The sequence below is a fragment of the Cebus imitator genome, unplaced genomic scaffold (genome assembly GCF_001604975.1).
Source record: "Cebus imitator isolate Cc_AM_T3 unplaced genomic scaffold, Cebus_imitator-1.0 Scaffold435, whole genome shotgun sequence".
Taxonomy (NCBI): Eukaryota; Metazoa; Chordata; class Mammalia; order Primates; family Cebidae; genus Cebus; species Cebus imitator.
The window spans coordinates 363,767-384,056 of NW_016107750.1; the positions used below are offsets into that span (position 1 = coordinate 363,767).

The window sequence follows — 20,290 nt, forward strand, 5'->3', positions numbered from 1 at the left end:
AAGGTTTTTATGGTTAGTAGAGCATAATTTGGTCATATTGCACTGGATGGTTTTTTATTATTGATTAAGCTATTGAAAGTCCTTTAATACCCTTGGTACATGTGGTATGGGTAAAAAGGTTCTCATGGCGACAAACACAATCAGTACTTTCTGCATAAGAGATATGTTTGATTTGTAGGTAATATGCATGGCCCAACAGGAAGATGAACTATAACATAAGTTAGCTGGTATATCTGTGGCTTATCATCTGGTGCTTCATAGTGGGGAATTAAAAAAGAAAACTATGGCCAGGGGGCGGTGGCTCACGCCTGTAATCCCAGCACTTTGGGAGGCCGAGGTGGGCCGATCACCTGAGATCGGGAGTTCGAGACCAGCCTAACAACATGGAAAAACCCATCTCTACTAAAAATACAGAATTAGCTTGGTGTGGTGGTGCATGCCTGTAATCCCAGCTACTCTGGAGGCTGAGGCAGGAGAATTGCTTGAATCCAGGAGACAGAAGTTGCGTGAGCCGAGATCATACCATTACACTCCAGCCTGGGCAACAAGAGCGAAACTCAGTCTTACACACACACACACACACACACACACACACTCACACTCTCTCTCTCTCTCTCTCTCTCTGGGGAAAATATCATTATTATGGTATGTGTGTGTAAGCCATTGTATAGGAAAGGGTAGAAATTCATTGGAACATTTGGTATTAGTCTCGTTGGAAGATGGTTTCCACGTTTGAACATCATGTTCCTGAATGTGGATTAAGGTCTGTGTGTGCGTGTGCTCGATAATTTTCATTAACAAGTATTTACAGGCATTCTAAGCTTGGGAAATGTGGTGGTGGGCAAGAAAGCACCTCTGGAGACAGACTGTAAACAGTAAGTAAGAATGTTAGGTGATGATAATAGCTGTGAAGAAAATAAGAAAACAATGTGCAATAACTTGGGGTGTTACTTTAAAGTGGTCACAAAGATACTCCCTGTTCTGAAGCCTTTTTCGCCAGTGGGGCAGCTGAACTTGGTCTGTGGGCTGGTTGAAAATGACGTTAAACAGAGTAAATAATAATTTGTTTTAGCCCAGAGCATCTTGAGAAGTTAATCCAAAGGATGGAAGTGGGCTGGTTGAAGTGTTCTCTCTGTTTATATCTTTATGCTTTGTGAATAGGGAACTGGCTCAAAAGAGCTTAAGGGAGATCATTAGTGGTACCTTGTAAAGGCTAAGAAAGAGGAGTGTTGTCTGCTTTTTGATGTGTTATAATATTGATGAGTGTTAGTGTAGGAAACATTCTCTAGTTGTGTCTGTTTCTTTTTTCTACCCCCTCTCCCCCCGTTAAATCTAGACCTATGAATGAGTTCGTGTTTCTTTGTTGGGGATCCTCTATTTGGGTAGTGGGGTGGGGTTGTCAGAGAAAGCAAGGATAGCTTAAGCAGAGGCTCTGGCAGGGGAGGGAACAGTGCAGATCAGATAGGCTTAATTAACCATTGCCAGGAGGGTTCATCCCCTGTCTTTCCCAGCCAGCTGGCATCCAGCTTACCTTCTCCCACCCTTTTCATATTCTGATTATAGAATCTCAGAGCTGGAAGACATCTAGGAAATTGTCCAGTCTAACCCTTTGGCTTTACAACTCAGGAAGATGTCAAGAGGGTGGTAATTCACCCAAAGTCACCTGGCTTTATGGTGACAGAATCAAGGGTAGGACCTGTTCTTTGCCATCTATGCACCATGCTCTTTTTTTTTTTTTTTTTTTTTTTTTTTTTTTTTTTTTTTTTTTTTTTTTTTTTTTTTTTTTTTTTTTTTTTTTTTTTTTTTTTTTTAAATAGAGATGGAGTTTGACTGTTCTGTTCAGGCTGATCTCGAACTCCTGACCTCAGGTGATTGCCTGACTTGGCCTCCCAAAGTGTTAGGATTACAGGTGTGAGCCACTTCACCCAGCCTACACCATGCTTTTACCAGCTTAGTTGACAGTGGCTCTTGAATGGACAAAGGAAGCTCCTGGGTGTTAATGTACTCACTTGGGAAAAAGCCTATATAGCTCCAGTCTTAAGATATCAGGGAGAGACAGTACACATCAATCTTGAAAGCAGAGACGAAGAAAATTGTACTCCTGTTAATTTTCACAAAGATGTGCAGTGTTGGCTTCTTAGGCCCTATTGGTTTCTCTCATCCTGATTATGCATTGGTCCAAAATAGGTGACATGGAGAAACTTCCTTGGCCGTGGTCAGTATTAGTTGTTCATTTAGAGTGAGGCCTTTTAGGTGTCGGGGAAACTCCTGGCATGTGGCTAAAATGGGTTTCTAGAACTCAAAGAGTTAAGACTTCAGCATTTTTAAGTTACTTACCTCCAGACCTCAGTTTCAGGGAAGCCAGATTTCACTGCTGCATTTAAAAGTGCCCTAAGGATGAAACGCTACCTTTGAGAGTCTGGAGAATGTTCACTATGCTTGGCAAGAAAAGGGATTCTTGAGAAGTCAAGCAGGGGGACTTCCCTGGGCGTTTCCCTGATTTAGTGCTGTGGGAGACCAGTTACCTGGGGATGGATTTTGTATGCTTTTGGCAGTGATGTGAGAGGATACTCTTGCTGAGTAAAGTCCACATGATAGAGGGAAGGCAGCAGAGCATGTGAAGGAGGATGCACACCTCATCCTGGTTCCATCACTTGCTATCGGTGACTTTGGGCATTTTGCCTGAGCTGTAGTTCCCTCATCTGTGCAATGAAGGGATACCTTCTTCTGGGCCATTGCGGGAAGGAACTAAAATAGGAAAAGTATATGGTGAAGTGCACTGCCTGCAGGTGGCACTCACAGAATGGTAGCTGTCTATTAAACTATCAGTCTATGTTGTGGTGTGTCCTACGACACTGGACTAGAGCGGGGCTGGTCCCTGCCAATTCTGTTGATTTTAGGTCCTCAAATATTGGCTTAGTAGAGAAGGGCAATTAAATAGGGATACCAAAAGTGTTCTCATAGGGGGATACAAGGTGCTGTACCAGGAGCGTGACTCTGACTTGAAAGGTCACTGGAAGCTTCTCAGAGCAAGCAGGAAGGACCGTGTACTTTCTCGTCAGCCTGCTGAGCTTGGTGTCTCTTTCCACCTCTGGTTGTTCATCCAGTTATGCTTGACCATTGGCATTCTCCGGACCATATTATTTATTTATTTATTTATTTATTTTTTTGAGATGGTGTCTCACTCTGCTGCCCAGGCTGGAGTGCAGTGAGTGGAGGCTCCCCTGCCTCAGTCTCCTGAGTAACTGGGATTATGGGCGTATGCCACCACACCTGGCTAGTTTTTTATATTTTTAATAGAGATGGGGTTTCACCATGTTGGTAAGACTGGTATCAAACTCCTGACCTCAGGCAGTCCGCCCACCTCGGCCTCCCAAAGTACTGGGATTACAGGCATGAGCCACCATGCCTGGCCCTCCAGACCCTGTTTTTTCAGTGTCCTGTCTCCCTTGGTGGTCTCTGGTCTCCCCAGGCTTTTGTGATTGTTCGTAAGCTGATGACCCCACATTGACTTCTTCAGCTAGATGTCTTCTAGCACCTTCAACTCCTGCTGACACAGCTGCTTGACCATCTCACTGGTATCTTGAGCTTCTTAAGTCCAAAACTGAACACCTACTCCTTACAAACTCTGTCCTGCACTTGTCCCCTACTCCGTAAGTGGCTCTGCCTTACCCAGTTTCTCAAATCAGATTTCTCCTTTTCTGTCACCACCCTCTACCTCTAATCTATCATTGAGTTACTGTCAGTGCTATTTCAGTAAGATGATGCTTTCATCTGTACCGCCACCACCCTCTTCACCTCTTACCTGGAATGATGATGGCCTCATTTCTGCTCCTGTTTGCCTTTATTCCACTTCACTTAGAGTGGCCAAGAGTCATCTGTGTCTACTCTGCTAAAAGTCTTTTAATGGTTTCCCATAGCACTTAGATTCCAAACTCCTCCACAAGGTTCACAAGGCCTGGAATAATCTGGCTCCCACTTGCTGCCTCTCTGACTCTCCTGTTGCTTTTGCTCACGCCCTCCAGTCATACTCACTCTTTTTCAGTTCCTGGAAGGTGGCAGGCTCTTTCTCACCTCTGGAACTGTTTTCAAGACGGAGTTTTGCTCTGCGCCCAGGCTGGAGTATAGTGGCCCAATCTTGGCTCACTGTAACCTCAGCCTCCCAGGTTCAAGTGATTCTCCTGCCTCAGCCTCCCTAGTAGCTGGGGCTACAGGTGTGCACCACCACACCTGGCTAATTTTTGTATTGTTAGTAGACCAGCTAATTTTTGTATTGTTAGTAGAGATGGGGTTTCACCAAGTTGGCCAGACTGGTCTCAAACTCTTGATCTTGTGATTTGCCCACCACAGTCTCTGAAAGTGCTGGGATTACAGGTGTGAGCCACCATCTGGAACTTTTTTATACACTGTTTCCTTTATCCAGAGTGCTCTGGCCAGCCTATCCTTTTTCTCACCCTTCAGGATATTTGTTGAATGAACCAGAGGCTCTAAAGGGGATATGGGGCAAGGAGGAAAGTGCCCTCTGAGTGCATCTACAAAAATCTTAAAAGAAAAAAAAGAAGTAGAGGAAAATGTGTTTGAAGGGCTGAAAGACTAAGTTTGGTTGTGGCATAGGTAAGAGTTATTTAAGCAAAACACGTAGGAGTCAGGCAGCTGGATCTTGAATGCCCTGCTAATGGGAGTAGAAAATGATGCAACCACTTTGGAAAACTGGCAGTTTCTCAGAGAGTTGAACATACATCTTCCCTGTGACCCAGCAGTTTAATTTCTAGGTATTTATCCAAGAGAAATGAAAATGTCCAGAAATAAGACCTATAAAAGAATGTTCATAGCCAAATAATAACCAAAACTGTGAATAGTCCAGATGTCCATCAGACAGTGAATAACAAAGTGGCGTGTCATACAATGGAAGACCACAAACAACAAGGAACAAACTACAGATATTCGTAATAAGGATTAATTTCACAAATATTATGCTCAGTGAAAAGCCAAACAAAAATCATACGCAATGGGTGATCCCACTTAACAGACATTCCAGAATCGGCAGAACTTATCTGTGTACTAGATTTCAGATTAGTGTGGCTTCTTGGGTAGAAGGTGATTGACTTGGAGAAGATGTGAGGGAACTTTTTAGAGTATGGAAATGTTTAGGTCTTGATAGGCATTCATCAAAATGGATTAAATCATACACTGTATGTGATTTGACTGTAAAAAATCACCTGTAACTAAACAGCCAGAAGCAACCCAGGAATTGTTCTGGATTCCCTTTTCCCCTCACTTTCAACATCTAATTGTTCAGGACGTTCTGTTTGAGTTATATTCAAAACATATCCTGAGTTTGAGCCAGTCGTGGTGGCTCACACCTGTAATCCCAGCACTTTGGGAGTCTAAGGCATGTGGATTGCTTGAGCCCGGGAGTTCAAAAAAGGCCTGGGCAACACAGTGAGACCCTGTCTCTAAAAATTTTTTTTTTTTTTTTTTTTTTTTTTTTTTTTTTTTTTTTTTTGAGACAGAGTTTTACTCTTGTTACCCAGGCTGGAGTGCAATGGCGCAATCTCGGCTCACAGCAACCTCCGCCTCCTGGGTTCAGGCAATTCTCCTGCCTCAGCCTCCTCAGTAGCTGGGATTACAGGCACGCGCCACCATGCCCAGCTAATTTTTTGTAGTTTTAGTAGAGACGGGGTTTCACCATGTTGACCAGGATGGTCTCGATCTCTTGACCTCGTGATCCACCCGCCTCGACCTCCCAAAGTGCTGGAATTATAGGCGTGAGCCACCGCGCCCGGCCTCTAAAATTTTTTTTAAGTTAGCTGAGCGTGGTGGTACCCATCTGTAGTCTTAGCTACTTGGGAGGCTGAGGTGGGAGTACTGTGTCAGCCAGCTGTGATTGTGCAATTGCACTCCAGCCTGAATGACAGAATGAGACCCTGTTTGAAAAAGAACAAAACCAAAAACCATATACATACATGTATCTCTCTCCTGAATTTATTCCCTTCCATCTCAAGAACCATCCCCTGCTATCTGAACTGTTTTATTATTTCCTGACTGGTTTTCCTACCCTCTGTTTTTGCCTTCCTTCCAAACCATTTTTTCCATTTACTAGCTAAAGTGATCTCAAAAATTCAGATTGGATTATGTCATTTGCCTTCCTGAAATGCTCCATTGGTGTTTCATTGCTTTCGTAGTGGCCAGCAGGGTCCTATACGACCTTTGCCTCCCTCTGAACCCGTTTGACCTGGTCTCCTCCTTGCTCCCTAAGCTTACAGCTTTGTTGGCCTTCTCTCTCTCTCTTGAACTCCTCAAGCTCATTTGTACCTTAGGACTTTTACGCTTGGCTCCACCCTCTGGAACACTCTGCTTCTCAAATCTGTGACTTGTTTCTGTTTGTCATTCAGGTTGAGCTTAAATGTAACCTTCTCTGAGAGATTTTCTCTGACCCTCCCTGTCTAAAGTAGCACCCCATTACATCACCCTGCCTTGTTTTGTTCATAGCTTTTATCACAGTCTGAATTTATCTATTTTGTTTTGGTTCTGGTTTTGTTTTTTGTTGTTACTGTTTTGAGACAGAGTTTCACTCTTGTTGCCCAGGCTGGAGTGCAATGACGCCATCTTGGCTCACTGCAGTCTCCACCTCTCGGGTTCAAGCGATTCTCCTGCTTTAGCCTCCAGAGTAGGTGTGATTATAGGCATGTACTACCATGCATGGCTAATTTTGTATTTTTATTAGAGATGGGGTTTCTCCATGTTGGCCAGGCTGGTCTCAAACTCCAGACCTCAGGTGATCTGCCCACCTCAGCTTCCCAAAGTGTTGGGATTACAGTCTTGAGCCACTGCGCCTGGCCAAATTTATTCTTTAAAAAATTTTTAAATTAACTTAAAAAAAAAAAATAGAGACAAGCGTCTCAGTTTGTTGCCCAGGTTGGTCTTGAACTCCTGGCTTCAAGCAATCCTCCTGGGATTACAGGCATGAGCCTCCATGAACAGCCTGAATTTATCTTGTCCTTTTGTTTATCTTCTTCCTCCTCTTAGGTTTAAACTTGTGCCCTTCACTGCTATATAGACAACAGTATTTGATACACAGTGGGCCAAATGTGTTAAGTGAAGTTATTGAGGATAGTGGAGATGGGATGAGAGCTGTTGAAGGTGTACTTGGTGAGGGAGGAGGTGCCAAGGAGAAGCAAGACTTCTTTTGCGAAACCAGGTGATGGCATTGCATTCATTGAAATAGAAAACAACTGAGGAAGAGAAGATTGGAGTAGGATATAAAATAATGAACTTGGTTTTGAATGTAAGTTTGAGATGCTTGTAAGACATCATGTGTTTGAGCACAGATCTGCCATTTAGGAGAAGGAACTGGGCTGTAGGTTAAGACTTGGAGGTTTGCATATGTATCATAATTCCAACCTAGGAGTACATGAAATTGCCCTTAGGGGTAGATAAAGAATGTGAGTATGTAGAGTAGTTGTTTCTTTCTTGTTTCCTAAGTGATGGGCCATCTCCTGCCAGTAATGGAAACTTCTCTTGGGTCTCTGCCCCTAAAAAGGTTTTGTAGTTTTAAAATCCCACAGGGAGTTATGTTATTCTTGCTAACAATGACTAGTATTCAAGGGCCCAGGACAGAAACTCGGAGAAAAGCGAACATTTAGGGGAGCATGGTAGCTCTTAAAGAACATCAGGAATGCAACCAGACAGGCTGGAGGAAACTCCAGAGAGCAGGAACCAGGGAAGAGTTTTTCTTTTTCTTTTTTTTTTTGTTTGAGACAGAGTCTGGCTCTGTTGCCCAGGCTGGAGGTCAGTGGTGCGATCTTCTCTCACTGCAGCCTCTACCTCCCAGGTTCAAACAGTTCTCCTGCCTCAGCCTCCTGACTAGTTTGAGACTACAGGTACGTGCTACCACGCCCAGCTAAATTTTTTTTTTTGTACTTTTAGTACGTAGAGGCCAGGTTTCACTGTGATAGCTGGGATGGTCTCAGTCTCCTGACCTGGTGATCCACCCACCTTGGCCTCCCTAAATGCTGGGATTACAGGTGTCAGCCACCATGCCCGGCCAGGGGAGAGTTTTTCATGTCAGAGGCAGTAGACAAGATTACTGAGAAATGTCAGTTGGGTGGAGAGGGAGGCGGACTTCTGGGGAGATTGTCACGTATTGATGAGAAAAGTGAAGACAGTAAATTGGGAGTCAAAACCTCCCTAAAGTTTCACTGTTAGAGAAAAGTAAAATATAGATGCAGGGAGAATCTGAGGTCAAGAGAAGAACTCTTTTATGGGTTTTTTGTTTGTTTGTTTGTTTTTTGAGATGGAGTCTCACTATATCACCAGGCTGGACTGCAATGACACAATGTTGGCTGACTGCAACCTCTGCCTCCCAGGTTCAAGCGATTCTGCTCCCTCAGCCTCCCGAGTAGTTGGGACTACAGGTGCCCACCTGCCACCACACCCAGCTAATTTTTTGTATTTTTAGTAGAGATGGAGTTTCACTATGTTGGTCAGGATGGTCTTGATCTCTTGACCCTCGTGATCTACCTACCTCAGCTTCCCAAGGTGCTGGGATTATTGGCGTGAGCCACTGAGCCCGGCCTATGTGTGTGTGTGTTTTTTTTTCTTTTTAATATAGATAGTTCTAATGCTGGAGTTACGTCCTGATAAACCCATCCATCCTAAGTCAGATATATTTAATACACCTAACCCACTGAATGTCGTAGCCTAGCCTAGCCTTAGATGTGCTTACAACACCTACATTAGCCTGTAATTGGATGAAATCATCTAACACAAAGCCCATCTTATAATAAAAGTGTTCAATTTATTGAATACGATACTGAAAGTGAGAAGCAGAATGGTTGTGTGGGTATTCGAAGTAGGGTTCCTGGTGAATGCTTGTCACTTTTGCACCATCCTGAAGTGAAAGTTCTAAGTATATGAGAAACCAGAGCATGCGTAAATCCTGATTAGGAGCCAGCACACAGGATGGTGTTGAAGATGCAGGAGAGTGAGAGGATGTTGAATTGAGGACCTTCCTTCGGAACTCAGAACCGGGTGTGATCCCCTGTGATTGGCGTTTAGTAAGGATATCCTCCCAGAGAGCAGAGGTGTGTGGGTGGGACACAGGCTGCACATGGGGCAGGAATGTAAGGAGTGCTCTTCTGTGAGCACTGGAAGATCCTCTGCCGAGGCAGGAGGAGGGAGTGTGGAGAGTAGAAAGTTTCAGGGAAAGCAGGAAAGATTTTAAGAAACTGCTCTGCCAAGCAGATAGAGCTAAGGAAACAATAATTGTAGGGGGAAAGAAAGTAGTTAAGATGAGCTTTCCACTTCCTGGGATTTTAGAGAAACTGGTCAGACCTTTGTAATGCTTTGTCTAGGTTTGGATTCTGGTGATTTGGACACAACTTTTTTGTGCCTTGTGCCTGGCAGTTCCACTAATCCCATTTATTAGACCAGTGACTTGTAAATTGTTTCACAGCCCTCACATTTTATTTAAAAAATATGTATGTAGCACGAGCTGTGTAGGTAGGTGGCAGTGTGCTAAGTGTTATATCAAAATAGCATGATAAGATGGGAGTGTTGGGGGAGGGGCGCTCTCATCTCTTCCATGCTGGGCTGCCGCAGGTCTGCAGAGGCATTTTGGGGCATAGGAGGCCTGGCTGGGGCAGAAGTAAGGAATCATACTCTTCCCAACTCTAGCCAGAGCAACTCATCTCTCTTATCTTTTGGATGTATCAGCATAAGGTTTTTGCTGAAAAAAGACTTACAGAATATTTTCAAACATTGCTTCAGTAGTGTCTACAGTCCTTATAATCAGGGCTGTGTTTTGCTTTATTTTATAGCCCCGTCATCTGCATTGTTGCCTGTCAGTACACTGATAATGAATGTACTATTTTGCCTCTGAGCCTCTGCTTTCTAGTACCCGTGCCTCCTCCCTGTCTCTTCCCCACCCATCTCTAGCTATATATTACAATTAAAATAGAATGTGTCTGTTTCGTCGCAAATGTGTATATTCTTAGGTGATCACTATGCCTTGTTAATCTTTATGTCTTTATGTCCTGTTCACATAATTCTATTAAAGTAAAGTTGAATTTGGATTTGTTATAGAAAACTTGCAAAGCTCTCCTAAGAGTAAGTAAAGTCAATAGAGAGTAGGGGCAAAAATCCGGAGAAAATATAAGCAGGAAAACCATAGCAGACAGTGTCAGATGGAATCTTAGTGGTTTAGGTGAAGAACCCAGAGAACTACCTGCCCTGTGAGGAATGTTGGGTGTTTCTCCTGGAGGGTTTTAATTTTTGAGACAGGGTCTTGCTCTGTCACCCAGGCTGGAGTGTGGTGACATGATCATGGCTCACTGCAGCCTTGAACCCCTGGGCTCAAATGGTCTTCCTGCCTCAGCGTCCTATCTGGGACTACAGGCACATGCCACCACACCCTGCTAATTTTATTTTTTATAGAGGTGGGGGTCTTGCTAGGTGACCAGGCTGATTTTGAATTCCTGGCCTCAAGCAGTCTTCCCGTCTAGACCTCCCAGAGTGCTGGGATTAGAGGCCACTGTGCCTGAACCCTGGAGAGTTTAGAACAATAAAATAGAACTACTACTCCATAGCAGAAGTATAGAGAACATGCCTGCCAGATTCCAGCCAGATTGCTCCTATACATGCAACATACAATTAGTGTAAATGAACCTAAACAGATTTACCAGTCTGTACATTGGTAGACAGATGTAAATAGAAAGGTACACTATACATTGAACTTAATGTTACCTTTTTTTTTTCTAATAGATAGAAGTTTAAATAGAGCAGAAATACAATATTCATCTTCTCCTGTTGAAGAAGTCTTTATGGAAGTGGATTTAAGTTCTAGCATATTCAGTAGGAGAAGTTAGAGTTGAAATGAAGGACGTCGCAGCTTGTATAATTTATAAATGTCTCTTAAAAAAAAAAACAACAAATTTGCTACATTGGCTAGTGCATGTGCTCAAAGTTGGCTTCCCCTAAAGATAAAGAACACAGGCCAAATGAAGCCTATGGGAATGAAACACATCAGAAAATATAAGAAAAAAATTTCTGTTCAGCCAAGCTGCTAAATAGTTGCCATGGTAGGTACAAAAAATTCAAAAATAAATAAAACACTTTAGCTTTTTCCTAGGGTTCAGGGTCTGTGGGAGAGTCCAATATGGATAATTAACATTGATCAACCCTGTGAAGGATTGATAAGGCAATAATAGTGGTGTAGCTGGAGAGTTGGGGAGAACTAGGGAAGAAGCTGTTACTTGTGATCAAGTACGGGAAGAATATTGGAGAAGGCTATAGAGGAGGGAGCATTTGGGTAGACCTTGAAGGATGGACAAGAGAGAGACAAGTGGAAGAGTGGGGAAAGAGCATTCCTAAGAGAAGTCTTTTGGGAACCAAGGCTCAAAAGTATGTAGCACATTATCTATCAAACCCTGGGCTCTTAGTCTAAGGGCTTGGAGAGGACAGGGAGGGGAAGGTCAGAAGGGAGTGTGTGTACCGCCNCCCCCCAGTGTGAAAGCAAGGTGGGAATAGCTTGGTGATGAGCTTTGAACCTGAGACTGAGGCACCTGAGTCTTATAAATGGAACACAGTTTTGTGAAGAGAGGTGTGACTACGTGGTTGGGGGCAATGTTCTGACTAAGGAGGAATGGTGGTGGGAAGGAGGTGGGAGGACCTGAAACAGCAGATGAATTGATCATCTTGGCCTCTTACTGTTCTGGTTTTCTCATGGCCAAAACCCTAGTCTACATAAGAAGGATGGTAAAATTTAGCAATTGGTTTAAAGAAAATGGATTTATAGGAAATTTTGGCATCAAACCATTTTGATTCCAAAACAGGTAGGCAAGGATATTTTATTTACCCAAAACTTTATGATAAAGAATGTGAATATTTTTATATAAGCAAAATTTTCCAAGGGCCAGGCCTTGTTCTAAACACTTGACAAAAAAATTAAGAGATAGTGGTGTTATTACCTCTGTTTTTTGGATGAGAAAACTGAATCAGAGAGATTGAATGACTTGCCCAAGGTCACCCAACTATTAAGTAGCAGAGCCAGGATTGGGAATCGGGAAAAACTCTCTTCCTCTAATCATGTCTTTCCTCTACTCATTCTACAGTGATCCTCAACGCAGAAGACTTGTGGCCAAATGTGAGGGGGTTATTCCCTACGCAACAAGCAGCGAACACCATCAGGGTGTCTTCTAATTGAGTTCTTACACTGACTACCGGGAGATAGTGTCAGATCGCACAGGTCCGGGGCTCAGTCCCCAAGACTGTGTGCTCCCCACACTCCTAGAAACTAGTCACACAAGTCCAGGCCTCCAGAACTTCTGATCAATTGGCTTCTAGTTGGGGTTCCCACAGCCCCCTCTTTGAGTTTGATTAATTTGCTTACAGAACTCCGGGAAACACTTAGATTTACCAGTGTATTATAAAGGATATTGCAAAGGATACAGTAGAAGAGATGCATAAAGCAATGTTTGGTGGAAGGGGCACTGCCCTCCAGGAACCTCCATTTGTTCAGCACCCAGAAGCTCCCCAAACCTTGTTTTCCTCTTGGGTTTTTGTTGCTGTTGTTTTGAATTTAGGAGTGGAAGTTTAATAGGCAGAAGAAAAGAGAAAGAGAAACAGCACTCTCTATAGAGAGAAGGATCTAAAGTGGAGGCCGAGAGCCTCAGAATAAAGTGACAGCGTTGGAGTCTGCTCCTCTATTCACACTTTCAGTGAATGTTATACCCTGTACGAGGCCCCCAGTATGAAGCAGTTACGTTGTCTGGGGTGTATACCCTGTGGTTCGTTGTCGTGCTCCAGGAAAATTTAGGACGTGGACACACACGGGGATTTTAGGAGCAGAGGTTTAATAGGCAGAAGAGAAAGAGGGGACTTCTATAAAGAGAGGGATCTCAGAGCAGAAAGGACCTGCTTGGATTTTTATGGAAGTTTCCTGATGTCACCGTGTCTTCTCCCAGGGTATAGGGCAGGAACCTCTCTGGGAAGGATCTTAAGAGCCACAATCATGAGGTCAAGAGATCGAGACCATCCTAGTCAACATGGTGAAACCCCGTCTCTACTAAAAATACAAAAAATTAGCTGGGCATGGTGGCACGTGCCTGTAATCCCAGCTACTGAGGAGGCTGAGGCAGGAGAATTGCCTGAACCCAGGAGGTAGAGGTTGTGGTGAGCCGAGATCGCGCCACTGCACTCCAGCCTGGGTAACAAGAGTGAAAGTCCATCTCAAGAAAAAAAGCCACAATCTGAAAGATGGGGACTGATGAGAGTCCTGCCTTAGGGCAGATGAATTAGTGGAGGGCAGGTGAGAGATTGTTTCCCCAGGCCTAAACACACCCAACATTGTAACAAAAGACTGTTATTAGCAAGGGCTGGACAAAAAACAATATATATTATGACACCACAGGACCCTGGCTCTATGCTCTCAACCTGTACCCTGAGTGAATCTGTTTAATTTAAATGAGGTGGAAAAAAAAAGCTGGAATAAAACTTGCAGGATAAGTTTGTGGCCCCTTTGAAGAAGAGTTTAGTTTTGTGTTATAGAAAGAAAAAGGAGTGGAGCCAGGAAGTACTGTTCTAGGATCTACCTAGGAAAATAGTCAGCTTTGTGAGGGCAAGGACTTGTCTGTTCCTCATCATATTTCTGGCATCCAGAACAGTGCTTGGTATGTAGCTAATGCTTAGCAAATATTTTTGAATGAATCAGTAGATGAAATAAAATTTTGCTACCAGCTTTCAAAGGAATATGCCATGGAAGCTTCAGTTACTTTTTTCCCTTTGGTTTATGGTTCAGGATTCTTTCTGAATTAATGAATTTATTACTTGTTTCTACTGAACTTATTTTGTTCAACTTTTCAAGGAATGCCAGTTTACTGTTTTCAGGATTTAAAAAAAAATGAACTTGTTGGCTGGGCACAGTGGCTCACGCCTACAATCCCAGCACTTTGGGAGGCTGAGACAGTGGATCTCTTGAGGTCAGGAGTTCAAGACTAGCCTGGCCAACATGCCAAAAACATCATCTCTGCAAAAAAATACATTAGCCGGGCATGGTGGTACACGCCTGTAATCCCAGCTACTCAGGAGACAGAGGCGCAGGGTGAATTGCTTCAACCCAGGAGGCGGAGGTTGTAGTGAGCCAAGATCACACCATTGCACTCCAGCCTGGGCAACAGGGTGAGACTCTGTCTCAAAAAAAAAAAAATCAACTTGCTTTCAAAATAAAAATATTAGATTTTTAACATTCCAACAGAAATCTTTTTATATAAATAAAACTTTCATTGATGCTTTCATTTTTGCATATGCCTATACTTAAAGTGTAAACCTTGAAAATATTACTAAATAATTGAAATTCACATCTAATTATTGTAGTTGAGATAATTATGTAATCCTTTTTAGAGATGTTTAGTAAATATTTTTCAATGGACCAAGCATTATCTCTACTTTTTTTTTTATTTTAAAATATGATACTGGCCTCTCCTGTATCTCTTGAAGAAGCTTCTTAGTGATTCATTAGGAAATTCTCTTCCTGGAGCCCAATGACAATGACAGTGCAGCTCAAGTAGTGTCTCTACTGATGTAAAGTCACAGTATTGATCATGGAGAAGTCATGTGTCTGATTTCATTAGCAAATTAATAGGTGCTGTTGGTGTCTAAGGAAGAGTGAACTAATGAATTCTCTCTGCTTTAGTTTGCATTAGATCATTAGGGAATAGGGAAATAAGAAATTTTTTCTTTTGCCACCTATAAATGAATAAAGCCTTAGTTTTGATTTTTTTTTTTCTCCTATGACTCCCTGTCACTTGAAGGCCTTAGTTTTATAAACCAACAAATTTTACTTCTCATTGACCTGATTCAGTTTATTAGCCTTTTATTAAAATATGTACTTCCTTCCTTCATAATGTTTTATTTTTTGTTAAACATTTGACTCTTAAATGTTTGAAAAAAAACCTCACTATAACAGTATTTTTATTCTAGAGTTAATATGATTATATAAAAATAGTTATTTTTGTTGAAACAGTTAATATATGGGAATAATTATATATGTTTAAAAATGCCAAGATTGTTAATCTAGTGTTTTAGTTAAAAAAAGCTTTTAAAACTGTCTTATGTGTGGATGAAGGTGATTTTTAAAGACTATTTTATAAAGTATTTCCCAAGTTTATGTTTGTAGATGTTAGCTCTCCCAAAGATTTCTTGAGTGTTTGTTTCAGATGGATTTAGGCCATAATTCTGAAAGACAAAGTTGCTTTTTTTGTTTCGTTTTGAGATGGAGTTCCTCTCTGTCACCCAGGTTGGAGTGCAGTGGTATGATCGTGGCTCACTGCAACCTCTGTCTCTCGGATTCAAGCGATTCTCCTGCCTCAGCCTCCCTAGTAGCTGGAATTACATGTGTGTGCCACTATGCCTGGCTAATTTTTTTGTATTTTTAGTAGAGACAGGGTTTCCCCATGTTGTCCAGGCTGGTCTCAAACTCCTGACCTCAGATGATCCCCCTCATGTCAGCCTCCCAAAGTGCTGGGATTACAGGCATGAGCCTCTGTGCTCGGCCTGAAAGGCATAGTTCTTGATGCCATAATTCCACATGCTGAAATGCCAAAAGATCAAAATCCTAAAAATACAATTCTGGAAAAAATAATCTTAAAAATTTATTTAAAAGACATTTATCTGGGCCAGGTGCGTGACTCAACACCTGTAATCCCGGCACTTTGGGAGGCCTAGGTGGGCAGATTGAGGTCAAGAGTTTGAGACCAGCCTGGCCAACATGGCAAAACCCCATCTCTACTAAAAATATAAAAATTAGCCGGGCATTGTGGCCTATGCCTGTAGTCCCCTCTACTTGGGAGGCTGAGGTGGGAGATTTGCTTGAATGTAGGAGGTGGAGGTTATAGTGAGCAGAACTTTACTTTAGCCTGGGTGACAGAGCAAGATTCTGTCTCACAAAAAAGACGCTTGTTTGGCCAGACACAGGGTTTCACACCTGTAATCTCAGTATTTTGGGAGGCCAAGATGGGCAAATTGCTTGAGCCCAGGAGTTCAAGGTCAGCCTGGGCAACATGGTGAAACCCTGTCTCTACAAAAAAATACAAAAATAAGCAAGGTAGCATGCACCTGTAGTCCAGCTACTTGGGAGGCTGAGGTGAGAGGATCTCTTGAGTCTGGGAGGTGGAGGTTGCAGTGAACTGTGATGGCGCTGCCTGGGCAACAGAGCAAGACTTCGTCTTTAAAAAAAAAGAAAAAGAAAAGACACTTACTTAAATTTTTTAAAGGACATTTATTTGAGAAACAAAAACACGACAACACTTCATAGGTCACTTAATATAGTTTGGATATGTGTCCCTGCCAAAATCTACTGTTGAATTGTAATCCCCAATATTGGAAGTGGAGGCTGGTAGGATGTAATTGAATTATGGGGGTGGATTTTTTGTGAATGGTTTAGTACCATCCCTTGATGCTGTCCTCAAGATGGTGAGCGACTTCTGGCAAGATCTGGCTGTTTAAATGTCTGGCACCTCGCACTCTCTCTCTTGCTCCGTCCTCATTACGTGGTGTACCCGCTTTGCCTTCTGCCATGATTGGAAGCTTCCTGAGGCCCTCCTAGAAGCAGATGCGGCTATGCTTCCTTTACAGCCTGCAGAGCTGTGAGCCAATTAAATCCCTTTTCTTGTAAGTTACTCAGTCTCAGGTATTCCTTTATAACAGTGCAGGAATGGCCTAGTATACCACTTTATACAATTAAATAGTAACAAATGTATTTTGCAAGTGTAATCACTCAGTATTCTAACAACAGTTGCATGGGTGTAACATTTTTTAACTGTGGTCCTCTGAAATACCATGATGGACAAACTAGGTCTTTTGATGAGGTCAGTAAAAACCAGGATGGGTCATCATCACTGCATGTGTAGTCGCCTCAAGAGCAGACATGTTGTCGAATTTTATCTTTCACAAATGCAGATGTTGAAAAAGGACATCTCATTTATTCTTGTCCAGGCTGGAGTGCAGTGGCGCAATCTCAGCTCATTGCAACCTCCACCTCAAGCGTTCAGACGATTCTCCTGTCTCAGCCTCCCAAGTAACTGGGATTACAGGTGCCCACCACCATGCCCAGCTAATATTTGTATTTTTAGTAGAGTTTCACCTGTTGGCCAGGCTGATCTTGAACTCCTGACCTCAGGTGATTCTCCCTCCTTGGCCTCGCAAATGCTGGGAATATAGGCGTGAGCCACCATGCCCAGCCAGTTTTAACTTTTTTTAAAGAGACGATAGTCTAGCTATGTTGGCCATGCTAGAGTGCAGTCACTATTCACTGGCATGGTCATAGTGCACTTCAGCCTCATACTCCTGGCCTCAAGTGATCCTCCTACCTCAGCCTCCCTACTAGCGGGGACTGTGGATGCTCCACCACACCTGGCTTCCATATTTGTATGTACACAGGCAGTGCTTATACACAAAGTCAGCATTGTGATAATGCACTTCTGTGGAGTTCAGTTTGTCAAAAAGTGCATAGAATTAATTAGAACTCTCTAAAAGTCTCTACACAATTTATACCTCCAGTATTAGAAATGATGTGAAGATAAAATACATAGCATAGCAAATTTGTACTATGTGTGAAAGAGCAGAAGTCATACACCATCAAATAATTTGGCAGGGGAGATAACTTGCATTTTTTGTCTGCATTTTCACTTCTTTGATCTTCAAAACACTTGAGGAACTTTTATTTGCAAAGTGATTGTGATCCACAAATTTTATAAGTATATACTGTCCATTTGAAAGTCTGATTATTGCCTGGCCATTGCAGTGAAAGCAGTTTTCTGCTTTTGCAGCACCAATAATAATTAGCTTTTAAACTTTTATCTTTCACCATTAAGTAGCCTTGTGCACTTATCACAGCCTTTGTGTGAAGGAACAGTTTCACAGATCTCTTCAATTGTGTTGTAAAGAATAAAGTAAGAAGAAATGATCACTTCCTCAACACCAAATCTGTATTAGTCAAGGTTCTCTAGGGAGACAGAACCAATAGGATATGTATGTAGATATATGAGGGGATTTTTTTTTTTTTTTTTTGAGATGGAGTTTCACTCTTGTTACCCAGGCTGGAGTGCCATGGCGCAATCTCAGCTCACCGCAACCTCCGCCTCCTGAGTTCAGGCAATTCTCCTGCCTCAGCCTCCTGAGTAGCTGGGATTACAGGCACACGCCACCATGCCCAGCTAATTTTTTGTATTTTTAGTAGAGATGGTGTTTCACCATGTTGACCGGGATGGTCTTGATCTCTTGACCTCGTGATCCACCCACCTCAGCCTCCCAAAGTGCTGGGTTTACAGGCGTGAGCCACCGCGCCCGGCGGGATTTTTTTTTTTTTTCTTTGATGGAATTTCACTCTGTCGCCCAGACTGGAGTACAGTGGCGCAATGTCTGTTCACTGTGACCTCTGCCTCTAGGGTTCAAGTGATTCTCCTCCTTCAGCCTCCCTAGTAGCTGGGATTACAGGCATGTGACACCACACCCAACTAATTTTGTATTTTTAGTAGAGACGGAGTTTCTCAATGTTAGGCTGGTCTCAAACTCCTGATCTCAGAAAATCCGCTTGCCTTAGCCTCCCAAAGTGCTGGGATAATAGATGTGAGCCACCGTGCCCGGCCATATGAGGGAATTTATTAGGGGAATTGGCTCATATAATTATGGTGGCTGAGATCATCTGCAGGCTGAGACCCTGGGATGCTAAAGTCTACAAATCTACCCTCGGCAACTGGGTGCCCATAAGCATCTCCCTAAACCATACCTAATTTCCAAATAACAACAATAGCAAGGTCATAGTTCCACCCAGGATGATGCAACTATATTGTGTACAACCAAACTATGCAAACCCCCTCCCCAAAATTTGGCTTTTGGGATTTCAACGGTTGAGATTTTCAACATTAGGGATTTTTAGACTTGGGGCTTTAGTCTTGGAATTTTAACATTCAGGATTTATTCCACCTGATTCTGGTAAAAATAATAATTTTTAAAAAACATTCAGGATTATGGCATTTGGCATTATGACTGGTACTGATTTCAGACAGTTTTTGTTAAATCTAGTGTTTAGATATAGGAGTAAAATAATGTCTATATGTATTTAATCACTGATCTAGTATATTAGTAGTTAATATGTACAGATCCCTTATCCAGTACCAGGCACAGTGCACAGTATTTGATATTCATTACTTGATTCTGTTCTGAGAGGATTAAATAGTGTCAGTACTTTATCTATAAAATGGGGATAAAGAAACATGAAGATTCATTCATTTGGAAGATGTCGCTCAGCCACTGCATGATAGAGCCAGGGCTGGCATGCAGCTGTGTGTGGCTTCAAAACCTGTTTTTCCCTTTTAATGTAAAATGTATACTTTGTAAAAATGTATACCATGTGGCTACTGCTTTCTCCCCACATTGACAGGCCTCCCTTGCCCACCTGAGCTCAGGCAGCCCCCCTCATATGTACGTGCTCTGTCCCTCTGCCCCATTCTTTCTTTTTCACAGCATTTATCTGACATTGTTGTCCTTCATCTGTTTCTTTCACAAAATGTAAGCACCATGGGATGGAAACTGCCTTCTCCATCCCTGTTTCCTAGAGTAGAGCCTGGCACACAGTAGGGACCAACATATGTGTTGTAAAGACTATAAACCAGAAAGTTGTATCAGTCCACAATATTCACTTTTTTTTTTTTTTTTTTTTTTGGCGACAGAATCTCGCTCTCTTGCCCAGGCTGGAATGCAGTGGTGCAATCATGGCTCACTGCAAAACCTCTGCCTCCCGGGTTCAAGTGATTCTTCTGCCCCAGCCTCCCATTAATTTTTTCTTTCTAGTCAGCGATTTTAAGTGAAGGAATTGAAGAGAGGTGTCTTGAGATATGGAGGAAGCAGTCAAGTAGGAGACAAGTCAAGGCTGTTATGGAAGTAGAGATTGGAAATGGTTTGAATGAGTGTGGTGCTGGGCCTGCCTGAGCTCTTGTAGCTTCATGAATAGTAACTCTTCTTTCCTAGTCCCTGGTCCAGTGTCTTCCCAACTACTGCTGGAAAATCTTCTGAAAGATAGCTCTTGTCATATCCTCCTCGTTTGGTACTGAATTATGACACCTTGCCTTGGTATTCAGGGTTCCATGGTAGGACCCTGCCCTGCTTCTCCAGCCCTATCTCCAAGTTTACCCACTTGTATCCTCTACTGCAGCTCTGTGCCCAGAGGTGTCTCTTTTTCCAGGCCTGGGGCTATGTCCTGTATTCTGTTCTCCATCCTCTTTTTTTTTTTTTT

At 42.7% G+C, this 20,290-nt stretch overlaps 1 protein-coding gene and 1 long non-coding RNA gene across 6 annotated transcripts in view; one reads left to right on the forward strand and one right to left on the reverse strand.

The window, feature by feature from the left end:
- TCF20 (transcription factor 20) overlaps window positions 1-20,290 on the forward strand; it is a 187,598-nt gene that overhangs the window by 81,668 nt on the left and 85,640 nt on the right. The gene's annotated exons all lie outside the window — the stretch shown is intronic.
- Window positions 14,168-20,290, reverse strand: part of LOC119468464 — a 20,172-nt gene continuing 14,049 nt past the window's right edge. The window contains exon 3 of the long non-coding RNA XR_005197148.1: window positions 14,168-15,332. This is a non-coding gene — a long non-coding RNA (uncharacterized LOC119468464). The remainder of the gene's footprint in view (window positions 15,333-20,290) is intronic.